The following is a 26,902-nucleotide window of genomic DNA, read 5'->3' as shown; positions in this document are numbered from 1 at the left end:
GATACTAACCCTTTATCAGCTATGTCATTTGCCATTTAGCGGGTTGTCTTTTTGTTTTGTTGACAGTTTCCTTTGCTATGCAGAAGCTTTTTATTTTGATGTAGTCTGAACAATTTTATTTTTGCTGCCTTAAGAACATACATCTAGGAAAAATGTTATGGCCAAGTTCAGAGAAATTACTGTCTGTGCTCTCTCCTAGGATTTTTAGTTTCCGCTACCACATATAGGTCCTTAATCCGCTTTGGTTTTTTTTGTGTGTGTGATGAAAGACAGTCATCCAGTTCCATTCTATTGCATGTAGCCCCTCCAAACTTCCCAGCACCATTTGTTAGAGACTTTTTCCCTTTGTATATTCTTGCCTCCTTTGTCAAAGATGAATTGACCACATGATTGTGGGTTTAATTCTGAGTTTTCTATTCTGTTCCACTGATCTATTTGTCAATTTTTTTTTTTTTTTTTTTTTGGTGCCAGTAGCACACTGTTTTGATTACCACCGCTTTGTAGTGTAACTTAAGTCTAGAATGGTGATGTCTCCAGTTTAGGTTTTCTTTTTCAAGATTGCTTCAGCTCTTGGGGGCCTGGTGGCTCAGTAGGTCAGCTCAGGTCATGATCTCTGGGTTGTGAGACTGTGCCCTATGTTCGGCTCCACTCTGAGCATGGATCCTGCTTAAGATTCTCCCTCTGCCCTCCCTCCCCCCCACACTGCTGCCCAACTTTCACTTTCTCTAAAAAAAAATTGGCTATTTGGAGTCTTTCGTAGTTCCATACAAACTTTAGAATTATTTGTATCAATTCTGTAAAAAATGCTGGTGGTATTTTGTAGGGATTACATTAAATCTGTAGATTGCTTTGGGCAGTATGGACATTTTAACAATATTAGTCTCCCAGTCCATGAGCATTTAATGTCTTTCCATTTATTTGTGTCTTCAGTTTCTTTCATCAGTGTTCTATAGTTTTCACAGTATAAGTCTTTGACTTCCTTGGTGAAGTTTATTCCTAGACATTTTATTATTTTGGGTGCAATTATAAATGGGATTGCCTTCTTAATTTCTCTTCTTCTTCATTATCCCTGTATAATAATGCAATTGATTTTGTATCCTGTGACTTTACTGAATTCATTTCTCAATTGTAGCAGTTTTTTGGTGGACTCTTTAGGGTTTTCTCTATACAGTATAATGTCAACTGCAAATAGTGGACCTTTTACTACTTCTTCCTTACCAGTCTGGATGTGCTTTATTTCTTTTTGTTGTCTGATTGCTATGTCTAGGACTTTCCATACTATAATGGATAAAAGTGATGAGAGTGAACAGATTTACCTTGTTACTGACCTCAAGGGAAAAGCTCTCCATTTTTCCCCATTATGATATTCACAGTGGGTTTTTTGTAGATAGCCTTTATTAATTTGAGGCCTCCTCCCTCTAAACCTACTTTGTAGAGGGTTTTTATCATGAGTGGATGTTGTAGTTTGTCCAGTGCTTTTTCTGTATATATGGAAATAATCATATGGGTTTTATGCTTTCTCTTAATGATACCATTTATGATTCTGATTCATTTGCAAATATTGATATTCAGTAAATCTCAGTAGATTGTGGTGAATTATTTTTTTAAATGTATTACTGTGTTCACTGATAGTATTTTACAAAAGATATTTGCATCTGTGTTCATCAGAGATATTGGCCTATAATTTTTTTTTTTTTTTTTTTTTTTTTAGTAGTGTCCTTACCTAGTTTTGGTATCAGGGTAATGCTGGCCTCATAATGAATTTGGAAGTTTTCCTTCCTCTTCAATTTTTTTGCAGTAGTTTGGGAAGCAGAGATACTAGCTCTTCTTTAAATGTTTGGTAGAAATGAGCTGTGAAGCCGTCTGGTCCTGGACTTCGGTTTGGTGGGAGTTTTTGGATTACTGATTCAATTTCATTGCTGGTAGCTTGTCTGTTCAAATTTTCTATTTCTGTCTGCTTCAGCTTTGGTAGGTGATATGTTTCTAGGAATTTATGTATTTTTTCCAGGTTGAATTTGTTGGCATAAAATTTTTCATAATATTCTCTCATAATCCTTATATCTGTGGTGTTGGTTATGTCTCCTCTTTCATTTTTGAATTTGAGTCTTCTCTGTTTCTCTTTCTTTTTTTTTAATGATTCTGAGTAAAAGTTAATTTGTTGATCTTTCCAAAGAACCAGCTCCTGGTCTCAGTGATTATCCTTTCTATTCTAGTGTAGTCTATTCTGTTCTGTTCTATTCTATTCTGATTCTAATCTAAATTCTGTTCTAATTCTATTCTAATTCAATTCTAATTATATTCTATTCTAATTGTATTCTATGCTATGCTATTATTACCCTTTTAGTTTCTACTTGTTCTGGTTTTGAGTTTTATTTGTTCTTTTTCTAGGTCCTTTAGAGGTGTAAGGTTAGGTTGCCTGAGATTCCTCTTGCTTCTTGAGGTAGGCCTGTATTGCTATAAATTTCGTTCTGAGAACAGCTTTTGCTGCATCCTAAAGATTTGGGACCACTGTGTTTTCATTTTCAATTTTTTCCATATAATTTTTTATTTCTTCTTTGATTTCTAGATTGACCCTTTCATCGTTTAGTAGTATGTTATTTAACCTCCATGTACTTGTGCTCTTTCTAGACTTTTGTTGTGCTTGATTTCTAGTTTCATAGCCCTGCGGTCAGAAAAGGTGCACAGTATAACTTGGATCTTTTTGAATTTGTTTTACTTATTTTGTGCCCTAATACATGTTCTATTCTGGCAAATATACCATGTGCACTTGAAAAGAATGTATATTCTGTGGCTGCCTAGGAGGTAAATTTCTAAAGAAATCTGTTAGCTTCATCTGGTCCAAGGTGTCTTTCAAAGCCACTGTTTCCTTGTTGATTGCATGAATGATCTAGCCATTGATGAAGGATGGGGTGTTAAAGCCCCTTACTATTATTGTATTGCTATCAATAACTTCTTTTATGTTTGTTATTAACTCCTTTATGTATTTGGGTACTCCCATTTTGGGTGCATAAATATTTACAATTGCTATATCATCTTGCTGGTTTCTTCCCTTTAATAATATAGTGTCCTTTGTCCCTTGTTACGGTCTTTAAAATCTATTTTGTCTGACGTTAGTATTGCTATCCTGGCTTTCTTTTCACATGTGCATGATAAATGCTTCCATCCCTTCACTTTTTTTTTTTTTTAAGATTTTATTTATTTATTTATTAGCGAGCGAGCGAGAAACAGCATGAGAGGGGAGAGGGTCAGAGGGAGAAGCAGGCTCCCCACCGAGCTGGGAGTCCAATGCGGGACTCGATCCCAGGACTCCAGGATCATGACCTGAGCCGAAGGCAGTTGCTTAACCAACTGAGCCACCCAGGTGCCCCATGCCTTCACTTTCAATCTGCATGTCTTTAGGTCTGAAATTAGTCTCTTGTAGACGGCATACAGATGGATCTTGCTTTGATAACATTCTGTCACCCTTGTCCTCTTATTGGAGCACTTAGTCCATTTACATTCAAAGTAATTATTGATAGGTGTGTATTGCCATTTTATGACTTGTTCTATGCTTGTTTTTATAGTTCTGTTCCTTTCTTCCCTTGCTGTCTTCTCTGACAATAAGTTGGCTTTCTTTAGTGATACCTTTGGATTCCTTTCTCTTCATTTTTTGTTATTACTGGTTTTTCATTTTTGGTTACCGTTAGGATTATATATAACATCTTAACCATACTGCAGTCTATATTAAGTTGATGGTTGCTTAGGTTTGAACCCATACTTAACTCATCTCCCCGACCCCCCCACTACATACATTTTAGGTAAATGTATCATACTTTACACTCTTTTACTTAGTGAGTCCCTTAACTGATTTTTGCAGATAAACTTATTTTACTGCTTTTTTGCTTTCTACTTTACTTAGGTTTTCCTCTCTACTCATGGTCCCCTCTATGATTTCATGTAGTAATGGTTTCTTGGTCATGAACTCCTTAACCCCTCCCCCCCCAACTCTTTCTCTCTCCTTCTGAATGATAGCCTTATTGGATCAGGTGTTTTTGGTTGCCTTTTTTTTTTTTTTTTTTTCCCTTTCAGCACTTTGAATATATTCTGTCCCTCCCTTCTGGCCTGCAAAGTTGCTCCTGATAAAGCAGCTGCTAGCCTTCTGGGGTTTCCCTTACATGTTAGTATTTTCTCTTGTTTTTGTTTTTCTTTTAAAGATTTTATTTATTTATTTGACAAAGAGAGCGAGGGAGGGAATACAAGCAGGGGGCATGGGAGAGGGAGAAGCAGGCTTCCCACTGAGCAGGGAACCCGATGTGGGGCTCGATCCCAGGACCCTGGGATCATGATCTGAGCCAAAGGTGGACACTTAACGACTGAGCCACCCAGTTGGTTTTTAAAATTCTCACTTTATCACTACTTTCTGCTATTTTATTACATGTCTGTAGTGAGGAGTGGACCTCATTGTAATGAGGTCTGTGGACTGAGGTGTTGAAATTGTTGGGGGCTCTCTGTGCCTATTAGATCTGGATATGTTTCCTTACCCAGATTAGGGAACTTTACAGGTATTATTTCTTCAAATGAATTTTCTGCCCTTTTTTCTCTCTTCTTCTTCTGAGATCTCTATAATGTGAATGTTCCTAGGCTTGATGGAATCACTGAATTCCCTGTGTCTATTCTCATTTAGCACGATTTTGTTTTCTCACCTGCTCACCTTGATTACTTTCCATTACTCTGTCCTCCAGGGCACTCATTTTTCCTTTGCTTCATCTACTTTGCTATATATATTGCACCAAGTATATTTTTAATTTCATTTATTATGTTTTTCATCTCTGATTTTTTTTTTCATCGTTTTGCTAAGGCCCTCAATGATAGCCTCCAGTCTTCTGTCAAATTCAGTATCTTGATCAATTTAAATTCTCTATCAGGCATATTACTTATCGCTGCATGCTTAGATCTGTTGCTATGATCTTGTCCTGTTCTTTTATTTGGGACATATTCTTCAGACTCCTCATTTTGTCTAATTCACTGTGTTTGTTTCTGTATGTTAGAAAAGTCAGCTATGTCTCCTGCTCTTGAAGTAGTGACCTTTGGAAGAAGAGGTCCTATACCACCTTGCAGTGCAGTGTCCCCCATTCACCAAGATCTGGCGCTCCGGGGCTATCTCCCTTGTATGTTTTGTGTATCCTCATGTTGTGGACAAAGTACCTTTCCTTCAGTCTGGTTGTCTGCAGTGGCTCTTTCCCTGTTGGGAACAGGATTTTTCCCTGTAGTGGTAGTGGGCTAGTTTGAGGGTGCCTTGGGCTTTGGTTGAGTGATAAGGTAGTTCCCACACATGGAGTAGAACCAAACTGCAGGGTGCTTGTCCTGTGTTGTCCCCTGAGAAGCCTTTGTTGGTTGACAGGTCCTGCAGTCAGACAGCTGTCTGACCCCAGCTTACTGCTGGGGCTACAGCTGGTCTGGTGTGTGTGGTGATCTTTCCCTCTCCCCAGGGCAGAAGTCATTCTGGGTTGGTGCTGCCCCTGTTGGGCAGCTTACATACTCCCAGGCTTGTGGCACCACATTGGGTAGGCTCTGGCCACAAGCATATTGGTGGTGGGGACTGTGGATCCACAATGTGTGTGGAGGTGGGGCATGCAGCTGCAGCATTGTTTGCATGCCAGTTCTCTGTGAGAGGGGACCTACTGCTGCCTTGTCTTAGGCCAGCTATGTTAGTGAAGGTGGATGTGCAGTTGTCGAGGGCAGGAGGCACAATGTTAGCAAAATTTGTGCTGGTCCTCTGCAGAAGGGGCCTGTAGTATCCGAACCAAGGCATGCCTGCTGGAGGGGACATGCCCGCTGGAGGGGACATGCCCGCAGAAGGGAGTGGGCCATGGCAGTGCAGTGTAAGCAAGTGAGGTAGCAAGGATCTGCTCTGCGCCGGTTATCCTAAGTGGTCCTGTGTTAATGCTAGGGGATGGGGATGGGAAATGGTGCCTGCCAGCTCCTTTGTTCCTGGAGAAGTCTTGGAAGAATCTCTGCCCCACCACATATGCTGAGAGTAGTAAACCACTCCCACATCCCTATGCTGCAGGTGTTTTTGAAACTTCTGCTTCTCTGCTATATCTCTGTAGGCTCTTTGTTGTGCTGTCTCTTTAACAACAGAGATTCGGTCTCAGGCCATCCTGGCCCTCCCGGAGCTAAGTCTGCTGATTTTTTTATTTTTAAGTTTTTATTTTAACTTATCAGTATAGGGAACATACAGTGCTACATTAGTTACAGATGTACAATATAGTTATTCAGCAGTTCCACACATCACCCAGAGCTTGTCACCTCTTTCACCCACCCCTTCTCTGGTAACCATTAGGTTGTTCTCTAGAGTTAAGAGTCTGTTTCTTGGTTTTCTCTCTCTGTGTCTCTCTTGCTTTTTTTTTTTATGGTTTTTGCTTTGCTCATTTGTTTTGATTCTTAAATTCAACATGATTGAAGTCATATGGTATTTGTCTTTGACTGACTTACTTAGCATTATACTCTCTAGCTTCATGTCCTTGCAAATGGAAAGATTTCATTTTGTTTTTATGGTTGAATAATACTCCATTGTGCATACATAAAGTGTGTGTGTGTGTGTGTATATATATATATATTTTTTATCACTTTATTCCATTCATCAACTGATGGATACTTAGGCTGCTTCTATAATTTGGCTATTGTAAATAATGCTGCCATAAACATAGGGGTGCATATATCCCTTTGAATTAGTGTTTGTGTGTGTGCATGCACCGTGTGTGTGTGTGTGTGTGTGTGTGTGTGTGTGTGTGTGTCCCCCACCCCCGAGAAGTGAGAGTGCAGACGGGTTGGAGTGGGGCAGAGAGAGACAAAGAGAATCTTAAGCAGGTTCTACACTCAGTGAGGAGCAGGACACAGGGCTTGATTTCATGACCCCTGAGATCATGACCTGAGCTGAAATCAAGAGTGGTACACTTAACCAACGGAGCCACCCAGGCATCACTGTATTTTTGTGTTTTTAAAGTAAATACTCAGCAGTGTGATTACTAGATCAGAGGGTAGTTCTGTTTTTGACTTTTGGGGGAACTTTCAAACTTTTCCACAGTGGCTGCACCAGTTAGCATTCCCACCAGTAGTACACAAGGGTTCCTTTTTTTTCCACATCCTTGCAAAAACTTTTTTCTTGTGTTTTTGATTTTAGCCATTCTGACAGTATGAGGGGATATCTCATTGTGATTTTGACTTCCATTTCCCTACTGATATTGAGCATCTCTTCATGTGTGTGTTGGCCATTTGTAGGTGTTCTTTGGAGAGATGTCTATTCATGTGCTCTGCCCACTTTTAATTGGATTATTTGTTTTTTGGGTGTTGGGTTGTCTAAGTTCTTTAATGTTTTGGATACTAATCCTGTATCACATATGTCATTTGCAAATACTTTTTCCCATTCTGTAGGTTGTCTTTTAAGTTTTATTGTTTCCTTTGCTGTGCAGAAGTCTTTTTGATAGAGTCGCAATAGTTTACCTTTGCTTCTATTTCCCTTGCCTTAGGAGACATAGCGAGAAAAATGTTGCTATAGGCAAGAGCAGAGAAGATACTGCCTATACTTTCTTCTAGGTTTTTAATGCTTTCAGGTGTCACATATAGATCCCAAATGCATTTGAATTTATTTTTGTGTATGGTGTCAGAAAGTGGTCTGGTTTAATTGTTTTGCATGTAGTTGTCCAGTTTCTCAACATCATTTGTTAAAGAGACTCTTTTTCCCATTGCATGTTCTTGCCTCCTTTGTCAAATATTAATTGGCCCTATAATTGTGGACTGACTTCTAGGTTTTCTATTCCATTGGTCTAGGTGTCGTGTGTGTGTGTGTGTGTGTGTGTGTGTGTGTGTGTGTGTGCGCGCGCGCGCCAGTACAATACTGTCTTGATTATTAAAGTTCTGTAGTATAAGTTGTAGTTCAGAATTGGTGATGCCTCCATTTTTTGCTTTTCTTTCTCAAGATAGCTTTGGCTATTCAGGGTGTTTTGTGGTTCCATACAAACTTTAGGATTATTTCTTCCAATTCTGTGAAAATGGTGGTGGTATTTTGATAGGGATTGCATTAAATCTGTAGGTTGTTTTGGTAGTATGGACCTTTTAACAATATTTGTCTTTGGAATTCATGAGCATGGAATGTCTTCCCATTTATTTGCGTCTTCAATTTCTTTCATCAGTGTTTTATAGTTTTCAGAGTACAGCTCTTTCACCTCTTTGGTTCAGTTTATACCTCAGCATTTTGTAATTTCTGGTGAAATTATAAATGGAATTGTTTCCTTTATTTCTTTCTGCTGCTTCCTTATTAGCACATAGAAATGCAACATTTCTGTACAGTGGTTTTGTATCCTGAAAATTTATTGCAATTATCTGTTTTAATAGTTTCTTGGAGGAGTCTTTCAGGTTTTCTCCATATAATACCATGTCATCTGCAAATAGTGAAGGTTTTACCTCCTTACCAATTTGGATGCTTTCTATCTTTTCTCCCCCTTTTCTCTCTCTTCTCCTTCTGGAATTCCCTATAGTGCTTGATGCAGTCATGAAATCCATCCTTCTACTTCCTCTAGCCTGCCATGTACTCCATCAAGTGTATTTTTAATTTCATTTACTGTGTTTTTCATCTCTAATAGGTTCTTTTTTATGTTTTCCATCTCCCTGTTAGTTTACTGATGTCCTCTACTCTTTACTCAAGTCTTGTAACTTTTTGATCATCACTGTAAATTCTCTGTCACTTACATCCATTTCACCTAGGTCTCTTGTTTTTTCCTGTTCTTTCATTCAGGACATGGTTCTCTATTGCCCCATTTTGTCTACGTCTGTGTCTCTGTGTTAGAAGAGACAGCTACATCTCCTGCACTGGAAAGGAGTAGACTTAAGATGACGAGGCTCTGTCATACACTGCTGCATTGTGGTCCCTTTTCACCAGAACATGGTGCTTCAGGGTTATCTCCTATGTGTGGCAAATGTGCCCTACTTTCGATGAGCCACTTTTTCCTTTAGTGCAGTCATCTGCACTGGGTCTCTTGGCCTGGCATGGGCATTTGGTCTCTGTGGTGTTAGGGGGCCTGTCTGTGGATGCCTTGGCCTTGAGGCGAGTCCTACCAGGTGTTTGCCTGAGATGGAGTAGCCCCCTACTGCAGGGGCCTTTCCCTCTGTCTTCCCCTGAGAAGCTTTGGTTGGTGGACGGTATTTGTAGTAAGACTAGTTTGCTGCCTCCAGCCCACTGTGGTGGCCTCTGTGACTGGTGTCTGTGTTATGTTTTCCTCTCTGTGGGGCAGGAGTCTCTTGGGAGTGATCCTGGCCACTGTAGGGGCTGCTTGACACTGCCAGGCTTGTGGCACTAACCCATAGAGGCTCTGGCCGAGAGCATATTCAAGGGGTCAGAGCCTCTGAGACAAAGCAGGAGGGCAGTATGCGGGTACTGGTAGCAGCAAGCTTTGCATGCCACTGGAGGAGACTTGCTGCACCAGGAATGTAGCAGTATGTTAATGAGCCCACTGATTTTTAAAATTCCAGGTTTTATGTCCCACTGGTTGTAAGAACTCAGAAAATTTGGCCCCTCTGATTTTCAAAACCAAACATTATGGGGATTAGTCTTTCCCATGTGGGCTCCCTTATGTGACGGTCTGTTTTCCTCCCCTCCTTGTGTCCACAGTTCCCTCCCTCACTTATACCGTCCCACAGGACAGTTTAGCTGCCTGTCATGTCTCTGTCCTTCCTCCCTTCTTTAATGTGGCCTCTTCTCTACAGTGAGTTGCGGAGGTTGTTCTGCCAGTTCCTGGGTCATTTTCTTTGTTAAATACACTGTTGTGAGGGTTATCTAATACCCATGGGATAAGGTAACCGTGGGGTGCTTCTACTCTTCCATCTTCCTGAAAGTTAAATATCCCATGTATATATGTGTCCTTGACTTGACAGAATATACTGCAAATACTCCATTTTCTCTACCCACATTTCAACATTACTATATTGCCAGGTAGTATGGTGTTCTTTTGAGGTGAAGTTTTTTTAACTACTTTTATTAATAAATTATACCAAGTACTTCACACGTTAAAAACCTTTCATTTGAAGTTTTTTGTTTTTGATAAAAAACATTGGTTTGATATTTATTTTTCTTGTGCTCTTAATATGCCATTTTTTTCCCTCAGACCTTCACAATTGCTGCTATAAAAGTAGCTGTCAGTTTTTGATTAGCAATAATTGCGCCTCGGATAAACCTCATTGGCTATGATACTGCCACTGCGCAAAGCTAAAGCAGCTGTCAGTTTTTGAATTCTAAATACCTTACTTAGGGAGAACGTGTGTGCTGATTTTAAAATTCTAATTGTCTTCGTTTTTCAGCAGTATTTTATGTGTCTAAATGCTAGTTTGAACTTTTTGAATCTATGGTTTGAGGTCTTCTACACAGTAAAAAGATCTGTGACTACTTAAATATTACTACTCTAGTCCTCTTTCTAGAATGTTGGTTACTCCTATGTTAAACTTATATAATTTGTGTCTTATGGGACACCTATTTTTTGTGATTTTTCCTGAATTTTTCCCATTCTAAATTTAGATTTCTATCCATATTTCTGCTAGTCTCATGCTCTGTACGATTCATTTTACTGATATTTTTAAGCTTTATACTTTCCCTTTGCTTATTTTTACATATTCTAATTTGTTGGTCAAACTATTCATCTCATTTGTTTTTTTAAAAACATTTAACTATATTTATTCTTGGGCCTTTATCTGATAATTCCAATACAACTTATTTTTCTAGATCTGTTTTCTGAATTCTGGTGGTTTGATTTCCTTTTATTGCATGCCTGATTTAATTGAATTTTGGAAATTTTATGATGTGAATAGAAAATTGCAATTTGAAAATTAGGGAGACATGAAAAGGTGTTATCTTCCTTCCAAGAGGGTTTGACTTTTCTTCGTATGAAAGTAAGTATAGATCTTGAAGCTGTCAAGACTATGTTTCAAAATTAGTGGGGGATGATTTCTGGTTTTCTTATTTCTAGAGCCCATCCTCTTTGTTGAGTGACTTAAAATATTTATTTAGATCTTACCTCTTTGATAAGCTGAAATTGATCTTATTTCTGTACATCTTAAGATTTGGTCAATACATTGTAGGAAAAGTCACCCATAATGCTCTGATTCTTCTCAGTAACCTTCTTACTATAGAGTTGGCCTTTTGCTTTCTAGACACTTTGCTAACCCTGACTCTAACTTTTATCTCCACAATCCTATGAAACCACCATTAACTCCAGGTCGCTGATTTCTGCTTGGTTTGTATGCCCTGTGAGTTGAATCAGTTAAAGCCCTGAAGGGAATAAGTAGAGTTAAATTTAGGTGTCATCGCAAGTTGTTTCTTCTCCGGTATCTTGGTTTAAGTACTGCACATAGTGCTTCCCCTAACTTTGTAGTTCCTATCACTGGGAAAGTTAGACATAAGGTACTATCATAGGCACAAGAAAAATAAGTGTTTTACCCCCAGCACAGAGGGCTATGCTAGGTCCATTAATTCCCCCTAAAAATTAAAGTAAGTGATGCTGTAGTTGATGAACAATGGGCAAAGTACTGTAAAATTACCCTAATCCTCTGTGAGTTAGTGACTGGCAGAGTTCATATAGTGTAATGCAGATGGTGTTATCGCAAATGAATACTCTGAGCAAAGGCAGTCTTTAGATCAGTCTGGGTTTATAGTCAATCTATGCTTTGGCCACAGTAAATTCTGCATATATTCCAACAGTGGACTAAGATACAGTATATATGATACTGAGTTAAACAAATACATAATTCAAAATAAGTAGCAGAGGTGGTTGAAATCAACTTGCCACCAGTGTCATGTAAATGATAATATGATGATTTATTCCCAGATGTTAACATTAAATGGCTTGAGTATATGAATATAAATGTAGATATACATGTATCTACACATGATTACTTTGTCCAACTGTGTTTGCATCCACAAAACCATCTGTCTATCGAGGTATATGAGAAAGAAAACTAGACACCGAATACTAGGTATTCCTTTAATAAACAAAATGATATATGAGACGAAATATGCAAATCTAAAATAAGCATTGTGATTTTTTTTTTTAATTGTATTGGCAGCAGCAGTGTAGAACACCTGTATAGAATGGCAGTATGCAGGCTCAGGATGTGTCTATAATATTTTTGGGGGGGTTATAATCACACATTTTTCTCCATCAAAGTACTTGAGTCAGTCAGTAGAGAAGACCATTTTCATGCACTTTTAACTCCACTATGTCAGAAAAAAGTATACACTTGAAGCTTAAGCTCTGCATATTCTTCACATAAACCTTACTTAGGGCCATCTGATAGTGAAATCTGACTTGAAAACCCAATCTCTACTCCACTGATAACATTCTAATGTGGCAGGCATAGATCATCATCACCACCATCTTCAAATGATGTGTTTAGTGCACACTTACTCATTTTTACACAAACTTACAGAAAAAGTAAAAAATCCTTATTCTCAAACATTTAAAATGGTGATTGTAAATTTTGAAAGTAAGTCTTCAACTTTAACTCATTCATTCAACAGACATTGACTGTGTACCTCATAGGTGGGAGGTACTCTTCTAGGCACTGGAAATACCAAACAGAAAACACATTCTATGCATGTGTAAAAGGAGGTGTGCTCTCACCTAGAGGTGAAATTTAAGAACATAAATTCCAAGAGAAAAATGAGAAAGTGTGTCATTTTACCATCCAACTTCTTTTCCCCTATGCTTACAAACATAAAATAGAGGATTGTAGTATCAAGTTAGATCAGGGTTGACTTTCTTTCTCTTCTTAATTGATTTTCTTTTCCTACAAATCTAACAGTTTGAACCCTAGAAATCATGCCCAAAATGAAATGAGTGGCTTTTTTAATGATTGCTAGAAAACTATCTACTCTCAGCAGAGTAGAGAGTATAGTGATGATCACAGTAAGGGCTTCCAAAGTTCAAAGAAATCCCAAGTACTTGTGCCACCTGATGCTATGACTAGGGTGTAGCCTATTTTGAGGGAAACATGTCATTATTGTTCTAATTGCATTTTTATGGAGGGAACATGAGTTTATTGAATTCTGGCTATTCAAATAGATGCCTACAACTCAGGGTAAAATAGTAAATTCACTTCATTTGAAGCATCTATCATAAAAATGTAAGAACTTTTTCTTGAATTTTCATGCATATCAAATTATGGTAAAATTTGACTCAGTGGGTCTGTTTAGAGCTCAGAAGTTTTTATTAAAAAAAAAAAAGGCAAAAGACTTCAGCTCTATGGTGAGAAAAATCCCTTCTTTAAGCATCTTCCTGTCTATCCCATGGATCTGGTAAGGGTTGGGAAGACTGCATTCATGCCTGCCATATTCGATACATTCTGTGTCAAGGTCTCTCTCTAGGAAGAAAGAATCTGTCCTCCTCTCCCTTGTTGGTAATTTACACTTTAAGCCAACTAGGGAGAAGATATTACAGTTTGGCTAACTCTGGTTATTCCCTCTGGGTAGGAATTTTAGGTACTTTTTGTTCACTGTTGCATCTAGCCTAGAGAACCGTACCTGGTAAGTGACCCCAAAGTCAGGATAGTATCTATTTGAGGAAGTTACTGGGAGGATTGGATGAAATCATACTGGAAAATACCAAGCAAACTGCAGGATTTTAGCAGTATTCTGCTCCAGACTTCCAAGTTACCTTGTTCCTCATTCAAATTCCGTCGAGGTCCTGGCACTTCAGTGCCTAATTCCAGTTTTCTCCATAGCCTTTATTCCAAGGAACTGAAAGCAGGTCCTATAAGGTTTTTTTTTTTTTTTTGAAGGAACTTCCCATTTTAGTAGGCAAAGGGGGAGCGAATAAGACTTGTTTATACCTGCAGGCACATTTGGGCTCATTGTAGGAAAGTGCAGCTTTCAGCGGCACAGCTACTCAGGAGAAAAGTCTCCCATAGTAGTGTGTTTCTTGACCACTGGCAAGTATGCAGTCACAGGATAGGGCGGTGGTAGAGGCAGGGGGAGTACCCAATGGGAGATGTGGAGGTAGATTTTAATATTCAGTAAACATTGCTGTTTACTGAATTTATGTGGGAAAACATGAGTCGGAATAAAGTTATATCTAGATTTGACTCGAACTAAATTCAGAATTGTTACAGTAATTTTACATCTCATCTTGTTCCTACATTGAAATTACAGGTCATGCATTCACAGCACTACACATTATGGTTTTTCCCATAATCACATTGACTCTTTCAGGACTTTTCCCTACTAAATCTTTAGACTGGGTAGGATGTTGCTTTCAGAATTCTGAAGTGGGGGCTGGGGGGGAGCAAAAAACAACTCTACTACTGTGTTCCACGGTGTAGCTTCTCCTCCCAACATCCACATTTATTTCTAATTAAGTGCATAAGAGCAATTCAGAATTTTGTAATTTCAAATAATGCCTACCCAGGTGATTTTTTTATAACTATGGGAGAATAAAAAGATACTGTAACTTTTCATTTCTTGCACATAAACCTTCATTGTAATTTCTTCTCAGGAAATTGTGGGAATTTGCTCAACACTAAAAAGAATTAATTGCCTCATGTATTAAGGCAGTTAAACAAATCATTTCATCATATGAATAACAATGAGTATAGTTTCAAATTAACGGAAAATGAAGGCTAAGATAGGGAAGGAAAGAAAGGAAGCTTATGATGATAGATGTTCAGTTAGTGTTTATTATTCAGTTACTGTCACTATCCATTATACAGATGGCAACACAAAGGTATTGAGAAACTATCTCAGTTAAATACTGATAAAATACAGGGTTTAAAATTCATGTATGCTTCATTCCAAAGTACTTATCTCTTTCAGTTAGGCAAAAGTTAGCTTTAAATGTGAGCTTGATATTGACACTATTAGAAATGGAGTTATAAAGCCATATACTAGCAGAAAGGATTTTCCTCTGTTACCTGGGGCAAAATATTTTGCCACACACATACCCTACCACCTTCTCTCTGATAAAACAAACAGGTCTGAGAGATGAAAGATTATCCAGCTTCCTTTAAGCCAATGGTTTTTATCTTAGAGATAGGAGTATCCTCTCACATTTTGAGTCATCTTTTACTAAAGTCCAAACAGGCACAGGACATTTAACACAATGAATAAGAAGAGTCAAAAGTTGCTTTATAGGGCAGTTACATAAAGGAAGCATAGTGACATGAATGCAGGACGAGGCTCCCTTAATATGTTCATTGTTTGTATGTAGCACGCACCATTTCTTCTTTCTGTGCTTGATTCACACTACAATTTATGAAATTACACCAAGTTGTGGTAAACTTTAAAGTCCAAATATTTGAAGATGCCCATGAAAACCAAGTTTATTATACCAGCAGTTAATTATTTAACAGAATCAGATATTAAAGCAATAATCTTCAAGTACAAATGTTAATAGTCTAGTCTTGGTTTATATATTCTTAGTTCATTTATTCCTTCATTCAATAAATATTTACTAAAGGCTTAATATTATCAGATACTTCCTTGCTACTGGGGAGTTACTAATTTACAGCAGAAGAGCTCATGGGAAGGAATTCGTGAATAATAGACATGGTGAGTAAATCGTATGGTAGGTGAGAAAGGATAAAATGCTGATAAAACAAATCTAGTAGGGAAAGCAAAAGGTGGTACTGGTAGGGATCAGGGTAGGGCTTAGTAGAGCAAAGACTTGAAGTTAATCATGACAATAGCAAGAGGATGCATATTCCAGGCAGAGGAAACCATTATTGCAATGATTCTAAAGGGAGAGCATAGCTCGTATCTGGAAGTATTCAATGACAAATTTCTGGATGGTTAGCAAACAAAATTACTTTCTTAGGGGTAGTAAGAGAGTTGCACATAATAGTGACAGAATTAAGCATATATGGCTTTATAACTCCGTTTCTAATAGTGTCACTATCAAGCTCACATTAAAGCAAACTGTTGCCTAACTGAAATTCTCTGCAAAAAGAATTAAGCAACATCCTTTTCCTGATTACTGAACTGAGATAACGTAAGGCAAAACTACTCTAGGTTTTAACAAAGAATGAGGAAGGGGTTATTAACTTTAAAGTATACAACCAACTGCTGTGTTCTTGGAGGATATTTTATATGCTTAGGAAACCTTTCTTCTCCTCTATCCCCCACCTCAGAAATAAGAAGCCTTTGCCCCTTCCCCATCTTGAGAGGTTGATTTTTCTCATTCTGAATGGTATTTAGCGTATTTTAGGTAGGTGGTTAAAACCATGTCATTGCATCCCACAAGTATTTTGTTCAGTAAATACTTGCCAGTCGTTTATAATGCGATACTTGGTATGCTATGAGGATGACAGAGAAGTGTTAAGATACAGTCTCTGCCCTCGATGATTTGATGTGGAAGGCACATACACAAATTAGTATATTTATAAATGAGATCATTACCGTCTTCTCTGTTGCAGCAGAGAGTGGCAGCACCATCTATAGCTTCCAGAAGGAGGTAATACTTCATCTGAACCTTGAAAGGAAAGTACTGCTTGGAAATCAAGAGACATGACAGAATATCCAAGGGAAGAAAAAAGTCATGAGGCAAAGGTGTGAGGTAGGACTCTGCATCCTGTGTCTGATGGACATGTGACGAACAACAAGCCATCAGTGTAGTTTTGGGGTAGAGGAAAAATTGTAGTATTTAAATCGTAGCTACATATTCTTATTGATACTTCTAAAGGAACAGTTCCTCCTTTAAACTGTTTTATTCATAAAGAGGCCTTTAGAGGGTATGTTCATATATTTTATAAAATAAACCTATTTTTGATCTTGAAATCAAGATCAGATTCAGCTCATGGAGCCCAAAGTGAGCAATAAGATGCAAATATACAATATCAGAAAGAGTTTGGAAGGTCAATAGAAAATGTAATAGTGATAAAAAAAGGGCTTTCATGTCATCTATCTGGTGTCATACTTTATATTAGTATATACTATCTCTTACACTTTGTGTTTACATAGTGAAAATTAAATCAGTACAACTGTATTTAAGATGTAGAAACTACAACTGGGACTTGTTGGGAGCCCTGCCTTTATTTTTCACATTTCTGGATCCAAACTTCGTTCTCTCCAAATATAAATTTCCTTTGCATTCCTTACATAGTATTTGGTTTCTCAAAGATAAAGTTCTCATTTCTTCCACACCTCCCACAAAATATGGCCCTGTGTTTTGTATATAATGGTTAGTCAATAAATGTTTATTACATCAATATTAAAAATGTAGTAAGCAGAGGGGTAACGGGTTGAATGATCAGACAGATGAGTCAAAGGAAGAATTTTACCAGAAGCAGACTATTTTCTTAAGGTAACATAATTCAGAAGCTCAAGTCAAGGTGAGATACAAGCAAACAACCCTCCTCAGAAGTAAAGCTTCATGTTGGGCTCAGCTCCTAAGAGTTAGGATGCAGTTTCCAGATAAGCTCAAGCCCAGTGTAGAGTGCAAATTCTGTCATATGGTGAGTATTGGTCTTAAACTTAGAGTTATTAAGAGTCACTATTAAAGTAAGCAGAACATTCAGAAAACAATGAGTTGATTGATCCATGTGATTCTGATTATTTCTGTGTGTATTCATGGTAGTGCCATATTTTTGTCACTCTAGTTAAACATTTCAATTAGATAATATCTACCTGTTCTATTAAAAATTTACATATATTGTAGTCCTACAAAGTAATATCAGATAGACATTAATAAGATGTAAAGTTTTTTTTATGGAATTAAATGGCATGTAGTTAGAGTTAAAATTATAGGGAAAAAAAACTAGAAATATGAGATGTTAACAGTGCTTGTCTCCAGGTTGTGAACGAAATCACATGGATTTTAATTTTTTTCTTTCATTTCTATTATCTGTATGACAACAATTTTATTTTTGTGAAGAGGTTTTAAATCCACTCTCTCAAAATAAGGACATTGTGTACATGTAAGTCTGCAAAATCTTTAAGATTTTCTCACTTGCCTCTTCTCTCTTTCCAATAACCCAAAAGATTTTCTATTGCCAAGTATTCACGGTAAATCTGAGTTCATCTGTTGTCCCTTCTCTCTGCAAACTTACTTTCCATAACCGCTAAAAACCTTTTCAAGAACTTCCCAGTTAAAACAGTGCACCAAAAATTATTAGACAAGAAATCCCCAAGTATCAGTATGAGAACAATTTCCTTTCTAGACTTTAGGAGGCAATAGCAACACATACACTGTAATGTATAATTATCCAATGCCAAATTATTGCAATTGTGCATTACATATGTAATATCAAGATTAAAATTCTCATCTAAAGATAGCAATTATATGGTAGTGTCATATTTAACATAATGTGCTATAGCAGTTAAATGGAGAACCTGTTTTTTCTGATGTTCTAGTTTGTCTTCATTATTCCCCCTCTACCATATTTCCCAAAGTGTGCTATATAAGTCATTCATATTGAAATTATTTAAGGTGTTTATAGAAAGCTTATAAAATTGAATCCAAAAATGTACCAGTGAGTAAGAATCTATGGGCTGGGGATTCTTAGTTTCTTGGAAGTTTGACAAACATAGCTCTAGCTTGGTATCTGCCTAAATTCATCTTTTCCTGAAAAAAAATCTTCACCTAACCATACTTCCAGTAATTGGGCCCCTGCAGACCCCTGTACTTGACTATGCTGAGTGTCTAGTAAGAGAGCCTAGAGTTCTATATTAAAATAGCATTACTATAAGGAAACACAGACCCTGCATTAGTGTCTACCTTCTATTTTTTTCATTTCCAATACATGGTCTCTACTGCCTGCCACTGTTCCAAGTAGAACCAATGTTACTAATATTCATCTATAGAAAAATAAAAGGAGCTTCAGTGGCTATAGAACAATCCCAAGGTCACATCGCTGGTTAGACTGTAAAGGCCAACCTAAATCACTTACTTTATCCAAAGGTAAAACAAAAAATCTAAGGCGTTTATGAAGGAACATGAAAACTAGGTAAATGCTTAGCTATTAGAATGCTCAAGTTTTTGGACATCAACTCTAAGTATTAAATAGCATTTCGTATTAATATTTTACAATTTAAAATCTACTTTGTGACTACCTTAACTGTCTTTTACAATGCAAGGTTTTTGTGCTGTCCAAGTCAATGTGGTTATTTGGAAACATGGCCCTAAAATTCTTTGACATGCCTCCCATTGCAAGGTGGGGTCTATGTTCCCTTCCCTTGAAGATATAATCTACTAATCAATAGTACATTAAAAAAAGTGACACTGCCAATTTCTAGACTCAAGTCTTAAACTGACAAGCATTGCTGAATTTCAGGTTTTTGAGTAGAAATAAATGTTGGTTGTTTTAGGCCATTATATTTTGTAGGTTTTTTTTTTTTTTTTTTTTTTTACGTTAAAGTACATAATCAGGATAGATTTTATAAGGCGCTACCGTCATAAGAGCTTAAAACACGTGGCATTGGTCTGGGAATGAAGTGGCAAACAAGAGGTAGATGGACCTATAAGACCATTAGTGGAAGCCTAAAGGGGCCTAGGGGAAAATGTTCAACGACTGAAGAATGTGAGGAGGCTGTTGGTGAGGTCTTCCAGTAAAACTGGAAGTCAGAGAAAAGCCCATGTATGCAGTGGCTAGATTTTTCACTATGGCACCGCACCTGGAGGTCATGTAGAAAAAAGGGTATGTACTTACTATCTTTGATCTAATTGACAGATTCCAAGCAGAGGCAGGTTTTTTTTTTGGGATCACATGGCTTCTCTGCCTAAGTAAAATGCAGATGCAGAAAAATTAGCTAAAGAAGCAACTTTTCCACCAAGTTGGTTGGATTTGAAAACAAAGCTGTTTTTCATTTGTACCTTCTCCAGAGGAAAATAATTTTTAAAATAAGAGATGTCTCACTCCACAGATAAAATACAGACTGGGACAATATGATCCTCTGTTGTTAATATCTGAAGATCCTCATGGGAACGTTCAGAAAGCATGTTTTATAGCTATCTCTGTTAAGACTATTAAGAGCATTGACCACAGCAGTCTACCTAGGTTGCCAAGGTCAGTAGGGGCTCATCCTGAAGAGATTTCAGAGTTTAACTATTGTCTAATCAAGTGGATTATAACCAGATTTGAAAGAAATTTACAGATTCTTGAAAAGAAATGTGTTGGCTTTGACTAAAACACAATAAAGGTGTAAAGAGGCTACTGGAGTCTGAAACATTTATAGGCAGGAAGGAGATGGAGAAGAAATCTTAACTACAAACAAAAATAGTTTATTGATTTTAAAAAATGAATGATTCCGAGGGGCCCAGAGTCTAGAAAAATCAGTCCTTAAGTACTAGATAAATAAACCAGTGATCTATGTCCAAGTGAATTGAAGAATTGCTGTTGACTAGTGTTTGCTATGTAACTTCCATCTGAATAATGGTATCTGTAGAGATTATTCTATGTTAAACCATTATGTGGTAGATATGTGGAACCTATCCTTTATCTTTCAGGTCTTCCAACAGAGAACTACTCCAGGAATTTGACTTACAAAAGCATACCTGTTTTTAAGCCTGAAGCAGACACCATTTAATGGGAATTGAATAATTTCTGATCAAAGGTAGTTTGTGGTACTTTTAAAACATGGCATCAACTTAACGTTCTTCTGAGTGTCTTCCTCTGAATCTGGGCTTTGTTTAGGGTTAAGCAATAAAGTTTTGTCAGTATTAGAGGTGTGCAGGCATTAAAAAAACTGGTAGATTTCACTGGTTACTCTTGGAATCTAGACTTAGTGGATTCCACACGTCAAACTACTCTCTGAAAACACCTCCCTTGAGATAAACCCAAACATTACTTTGAGGGAGCCAGGTGGATCTTCCAGCTCCAGTCAAGCCACGACCCCTATTGACACTGCAGATCAGAAATGAGCTTTCCTCATTTTGCCTTGCACAACTTGGAGTTGTGAGGAAATTTATTGCTTGCTAATGTTTAAAGCTACTAACTTGGGGAACGACTTAGAGTGCAGTAACAGATTTTTGAAAGAATTTTAACACTTCCCCTTCTGAATTTAAAACTTGTTACCAATATGGTCAATAATCAATATTACCTACTAAAACTAAAATAATAGACATCCTACTTTCCTATTTTTTACAAGTAATGTGAACAGAATTACCTGAGGGAACATAATACTATCAAAGTACTGCATACATTTAATAAACGTGGGTTAGTATTAATTTCAAAAAAAAAAGATAGAACTCACATTACTAAGGTTTAAGAGGAGAAAGGAATGGAGAAAAGGCAACTTTCTAAAGTCTCACATTGCAAATTTGTAATTTACCCATGCTTTTCCTAAGTAAAATCAATGCTTTAAGACAATTGTGAATATTTATGCAACCAATATGGGAGCACCCAAATACATAAAGCGGCTAATAAAGTAATCAGTAGTAATGCAATAGTAGGGAACTTTCATTTCACATCCCGCTTAATGGACAGATTATACAAACAGAAAATCAACAAGGAAACAGGGGCTTTGAACGACACATTGGACCTGATGGATCTGACATATACTCAGAACTTTGCATCCTCCCAGCAGAATACACATTCTTTCCAAGTGCACCTGCAACATTCTACCGAAGAGATCACCTAGCAGCAAGCCTCCACGTCCTACCACTTTTCAAATCACAACACTATTAAACTAGAAATTAACCACAAAATCTGAAAATGCACAAATACATGGAAGTCAAATAACATGCTACTAAACAATGAATGAATCAACCAAGAAAGAGAAAATCAAAAAATACGTGAAAACGGACAATGATTCAAAACTTTCAGGATGCAGCAACAGCTGTTTTAGGAGGGAAGTTTACAGCAAGAAAAATCCCAAACAACCTACCCTTATATGTAAAGGAGCTCGAGAAAGAAAAACAAAAAGCAAAAAAAACCAAAAAGCAGAAGGAAGGAATAAATAAGGATTAGAGCAGAAATAAAATTGAATCCAAACAATACAACAGATTAATGAAACCAGGAGCTGATTCTTTGAAAAGATCAGTAACATTTATCAACTTTTAGCCAGACTCAAAAACTCACCCAACAAAATCAGATATGAGGGAGGAGAAACCACCACCAATAACCCAGAGGTACAAAGGATTTTAAGAAAATATGAAAAATTATATACCAACAAACCAGACAACCATTATATACCAACAAACCAGACAACCTAAAAGAAACCTACACATTCCTAGAAACACACAAACTCCCCAAACTGAAGCAGGAGCTAACAGAAAATAAGAAAAAAGTGCCATCAATGAAATTGAATCATTAATCAAAAACGCCTAACCAAAGTCCAAGACCAGATGGCTTCCCAGGCGATTACTACTAAACATTTAAAGACGAGTTAATCCTATTCTCAAATAATTCCACAAAATAGAAAAGGAAAATTTCCTAATTCATTCTATGAGGCCAGCATTACCCTGATACCAAAATCAGATAAAGACACTAAGAAAAACCCTACAGGCCAAGCTCTCTGATGAATACAGTATTTTGTATTTTTGTATCTATCAAAGTGAACCCAGCAATACATTAAAAAAAAAAAATCCTTCACGATGGTCCAGTAGGATTTATTCCCAGGATGCAAAAGTGGCTCAATATCTGCAAATCAATCAATGTGATACATTACATCAATAGAGGATAAAACCCATATGATCACTTCTATAGATGCAGAAAAAGCATTTGACAAAGTAAAACATCCATGCATGGTAACAACCCTCAGCAAAGACCTTTATGTAAAATCCACAGCTAACATCATCCTTAATGGGGAAAAACAGCTTTATCCCCCTTTGGGCCAAGAACAGGATAAAGATGTACACTCTGACCAACAGAGTACTAGAAGTCCTAGCCACAGCAATCAGACAACAAAAAGGGCATCTAGGTCAGTAAGGGACAAGCAAGACTTATTTCCATATGACAGAACACTATGCATAGTGAATCCTAAAAACTGCACGAAAAAGTACTGAATAAATGAAATCAGTAAGGTCCCAGGATGCAAAAATCTTTGTACCGAAGCCCATAGCATTTCTATATACTAACCATGAAATGGCAGAAATAGACCTTAAAACACTCCCATTTACAATCACACATAAAATAAAATACTTAGGAATAAACCTAATCAAGGAAGTGAAAGACCTGAACTGTGAAAAGTAGAAAACATTGAAGATGACACTAACAAATGGAGGGACATCCATGTTCATGGATTGCAACAGTAAATATTGTTAAAATATCCATAGTACCCAAAGCAATCTATAGATTTAATCCACAGCATTTTTCACAGAACCAGAACAAATAATCCTAAAGTTTGTAGGGAACTGCACAAGACCCCAAATAGCCAAAGCAATCTTGGGGGGCGGGGGGAGTCTCAGTCCCAGATTTCAAAATATACTACAAAGCTGTAGTAATCAAAACACCATGGTACTGGTACAGAAACAGACAGAAAGATCAATGGAACAGAATAGTCAGCCCAGAAAAAAACCCCTAAGAATCCATGGTCAATTCATCTTCCACAAGAGAGAGGAGAATATGCTAATGAGAAATGACAGTCTCTTCAACAAATGATGTTGAAAAAACTGGACAGCAACATGCAAAAGAAAGAAACCGGACCTCTTTCTTACACCATACACAGAAAGAAACTCCAAATGGATTAAAGACCTAAATCTGACAGCTGAAATCATAAAAATCCCAAAAAAGACCGCACAGGCTCTGACATTTGCTACGGCAACATTGTCACACAAAGGAAGGGAAGCAAAAGCAAAAAATAAACTTTTGGGACTACATCAAAATAAAAAGCTTCTGCACAGCAAAGGCAACAATCAACAAAACTAAAAGGCAACCTATGGAAGGGGAGAAGTTAGTTGCAAATGATATTCAATAAAATATGTAAGTATGTATATAAATATATGCAAAACATTGAACTTAAATAATTTAACCCCCAAACCCCGCAAATGATCCCATTTAAAAATGGGCAGAAGACAGGAACAGATGTTTTCCCCAAAGAAAACATACAGATGGTCCACAGTCATATGAAGAGGTACTCATCATCAGGAAAATGCAAATCAAAACCACCATGAAACCACCTCACACCTGTCAGAATGACTAAAATTAACAACACAAGAAACAGTAAGTGTTGGGGAAGGAGGAACCCCTTGCACTGTTGGTAGGAATGCAAACTGGTGCAGCCACTGTGGAAAAGTGTATGGAAGTTCCTCAAAAAAATTAAAAACAGAACTACCCTATGATCCAGTAATTGCACTACTGGGGTATTTGCACAAAAAACACAAAAACACTAATTCAAAGGGACATATGCACCCCTATGTTTATGGCAGCCTTCTTTACAATAGCCAAATTATGGAAGCAACCCAAGTGCCCACAGCTGATTTAGTTATAACAAACTGAAGGTTTAAGGAATGATCAAAATGCATTTCCAGCAAGATTTCTAATTTTAAAAAGGCTTCGATATTAAACAGTTCTGTCATATATGTGTCTTTGGCCACTGAAAAGGGGAACAGATCTGTATGAGCCTCGTGGTCGTAAACTCTCCCTAAAATAAAAGAACGACTTCATTGGGAGAGAAATTAGACACTGAGTATTAGGCTCATTTGGAAAGCTTTCGAAAATAAAGATAAATGGCTCTCGTACTGTAATACAGAATATAAGGGTGAGACCCAGGCACTTGGAAGCTTTAAAAACTTCCTCGTGGTTATATACTGTGTGATTCAATTTACGTAACCTTCTCGAGATGACCAAACTATAGAACTGGAGAGCAGATTCCCGATTGCCAGTAATTAAGGCTTGGGAGGGAAGTGGTTTCGTTATAAAAGTACAATAAGAACTCCTTTCCGGCGTGATGAAACTGTTCTATATCTTGACTGTGGGGGTGTATACATGAACTGACACATGTTAAAACTGCATAGGATTACAGCACACATGCACACAGTACAGGTAGAACTGGGGATATCTGAGTACGTTCGGTAGACTATCAATGTGAATTTCCTGGTTGTGATATCCTATTGCAGTTCTAGATGTTACCATTAGAAGACATTGTACAAAGCATACACAAAAACTCTTCATAGTTTTAGTTACAATTGCATGCAAATACATTATCTAAGATAAAAATTAAACAAATCCAACTTCCTGATGATCATCATCTAAGATTGACAACAACAGGATTCTCAAAACTATGAATATAAGTTGTCACATAGGGGAGGAACTGGTGTATTTCAGTGGTTTTCAGTTTATGGTCTACCCTGCAGTATAAGCATCACTTGGAAACTTGCAAAAAATGCCAATTCTAAGCCTCCAATTCACACCCAACTAATCAGAGACTGAGTGTGGGGCCCAGCAATCTGCAGTTCCATAAACTCTCCAGGTGGATGTAATGCAAGCTGAACTGCAAGAAACAACTTAGGACTTTGTGCTAATTGTTAAACATATGCTGGGTAGAGCTTTCCTACTCCAAGGTAGTCCACTGACCACCAACATCATTGTCACCTGGAAGCTTAGAAGAAATGCAGAATCTGTACTACAGACTTAGAATCCACATCTGCATTTTGACAAGATCTCCCTGTAACTCAAAGACACATTAAAGCTTGAGAAGCAGTGCCGGAGAGTACTTGCTGAACAACTGTGATGTGTATTCCATCAAAAATGCAGCTCTGTTTCTAGGACAGGGAGAACATTTGGGCACCATCTTCCTGCTGGGACAGGAATATTGAAAACAACTTGTCCCCAATTACACATCTCCTAAGTAGCGCACCTAGGATTTGAGCTTGCCCAGGACATAAAAGGACAACAGGAAAGATCTCTTTGGGTCTGGATCCCTCCAGAGCCTATGTTCCTAGGCAGTGCGCTACATTGTCCAGTCTTTCTTCATGTGTTAGGCCTGTGGGCCAATTCTGATTTCCGACCACTTACAACAGGGAATGTCATGAACTGCATACACCCAAGCTGGGGTCAGAACAGATATCATTATTCACTCAGGCAGCTCTGATTATATTACTATCTGAACTGTAAGCTCACAATCAGAATCTCAGATATACCACCCAGGATTCTCTGGCTTCAGGGCTGTAGAGTGTCTGCATGTTTTCCTCCTCCTCCCTAAGGCCTCCCATCGATCTTGCCCTGCGCATCACAGGACACAGACTCCAAGTCGACAGAGTGCACATTAGCTGTAAAATAATAGCGTTGGGAGCTCGAGTTGAAAGGGAAATGTCTTATTGTCTCTGACTGGATTTCCTGCATATTTATCTTCCAAACTTCAATTCTGTGGAAGAGTGCAGGCAGAACCAAGTGTTATCTGAATGCACAACTGACAGTGTAAAAAATCATTTACCATTTTTATGTCTAGGGTTTAACTTCAAGAAAATAGCAAAATTCACATTGAGTAAACGGCTTGGGGATTTCCAGGAGAGGGGGAGTTGCTTTTAATCCTTTTGCTGAATGAGTAGGGAGGCATGGCTGGAAAATGCTTCAAAGCTGTTAGAGAATAGATTAGGATTCTGTGTATTTTTAAGAATCCTCAGAAGTGAAATAAAAGTAAGTTTTTATCTGTAACAGCAAAACAAATAGCTCGTAGAACAAGGTAGACCTCCATTAATAGGTAATACGAGCAACTACTGTTATTGAGAATCATGTTCTAGTTCCTGATAGCCTCAGGAGATTCACAGATGAATATGTAATAATCAAATGAATTTAATGTATCTAATTTGTCAGTTTCAATGGGCCAGGCATGGGGCTAGGGGCTAAACAGGTATCTTTTCTACTGTAGATCACACAACAGACTTATGAAATTGGTATTAATGTTCCCATTTCACAAAGAAGAAAACTGAAGCTCAGGAACATGGGGTGACTTTTCCGTAGTCACACAGCAAGTAGGTAGCTGACCGAATTCAGACAAAAGCCTATCCGC

General features: G+C 37.7%; 1 protein-coding gene and 1 pseudogene across 10 annotated transcripts in view; both read right to left on the bottom strand.

Moving 5' to 3' along the window:
• The window catches only part of CDH8 (cadherin 8), a 353,942-nt gene that overhangs the window by 78,648 nt on the left and 248,392 nt on the right, over window positions 1–26,902 (bottom strand). The gene's annotated exons all lie outside the window — the stretch shown is intronic.
• Window positions 10,163–10,242, bottom strand: LOC112837155 (U4 spliceosomal RNA; annotated as a pseudogene).

This window comes from Callorhinus ursinus, unplaced genomic scaffold (genome assembly GCF_003265705.2).
Source record: "Callorhinus ursinus isolate GAN/ISIS: 27379988/994484 unplaced genomic scaffold, GSC_fseal_2.0 scaffold37, whole genome shotgun sequence".
In the NCBI taxonomy this organism is placed as follows: Eukaryota; Metazoa; Chordata; class Mammalia; order Carnivora; family Otariidae; genus Callorhinus; species Callorhinus ursinus.
This window is presented reverse-complemented; position numbering and strand designations above follow the sequence as displayed.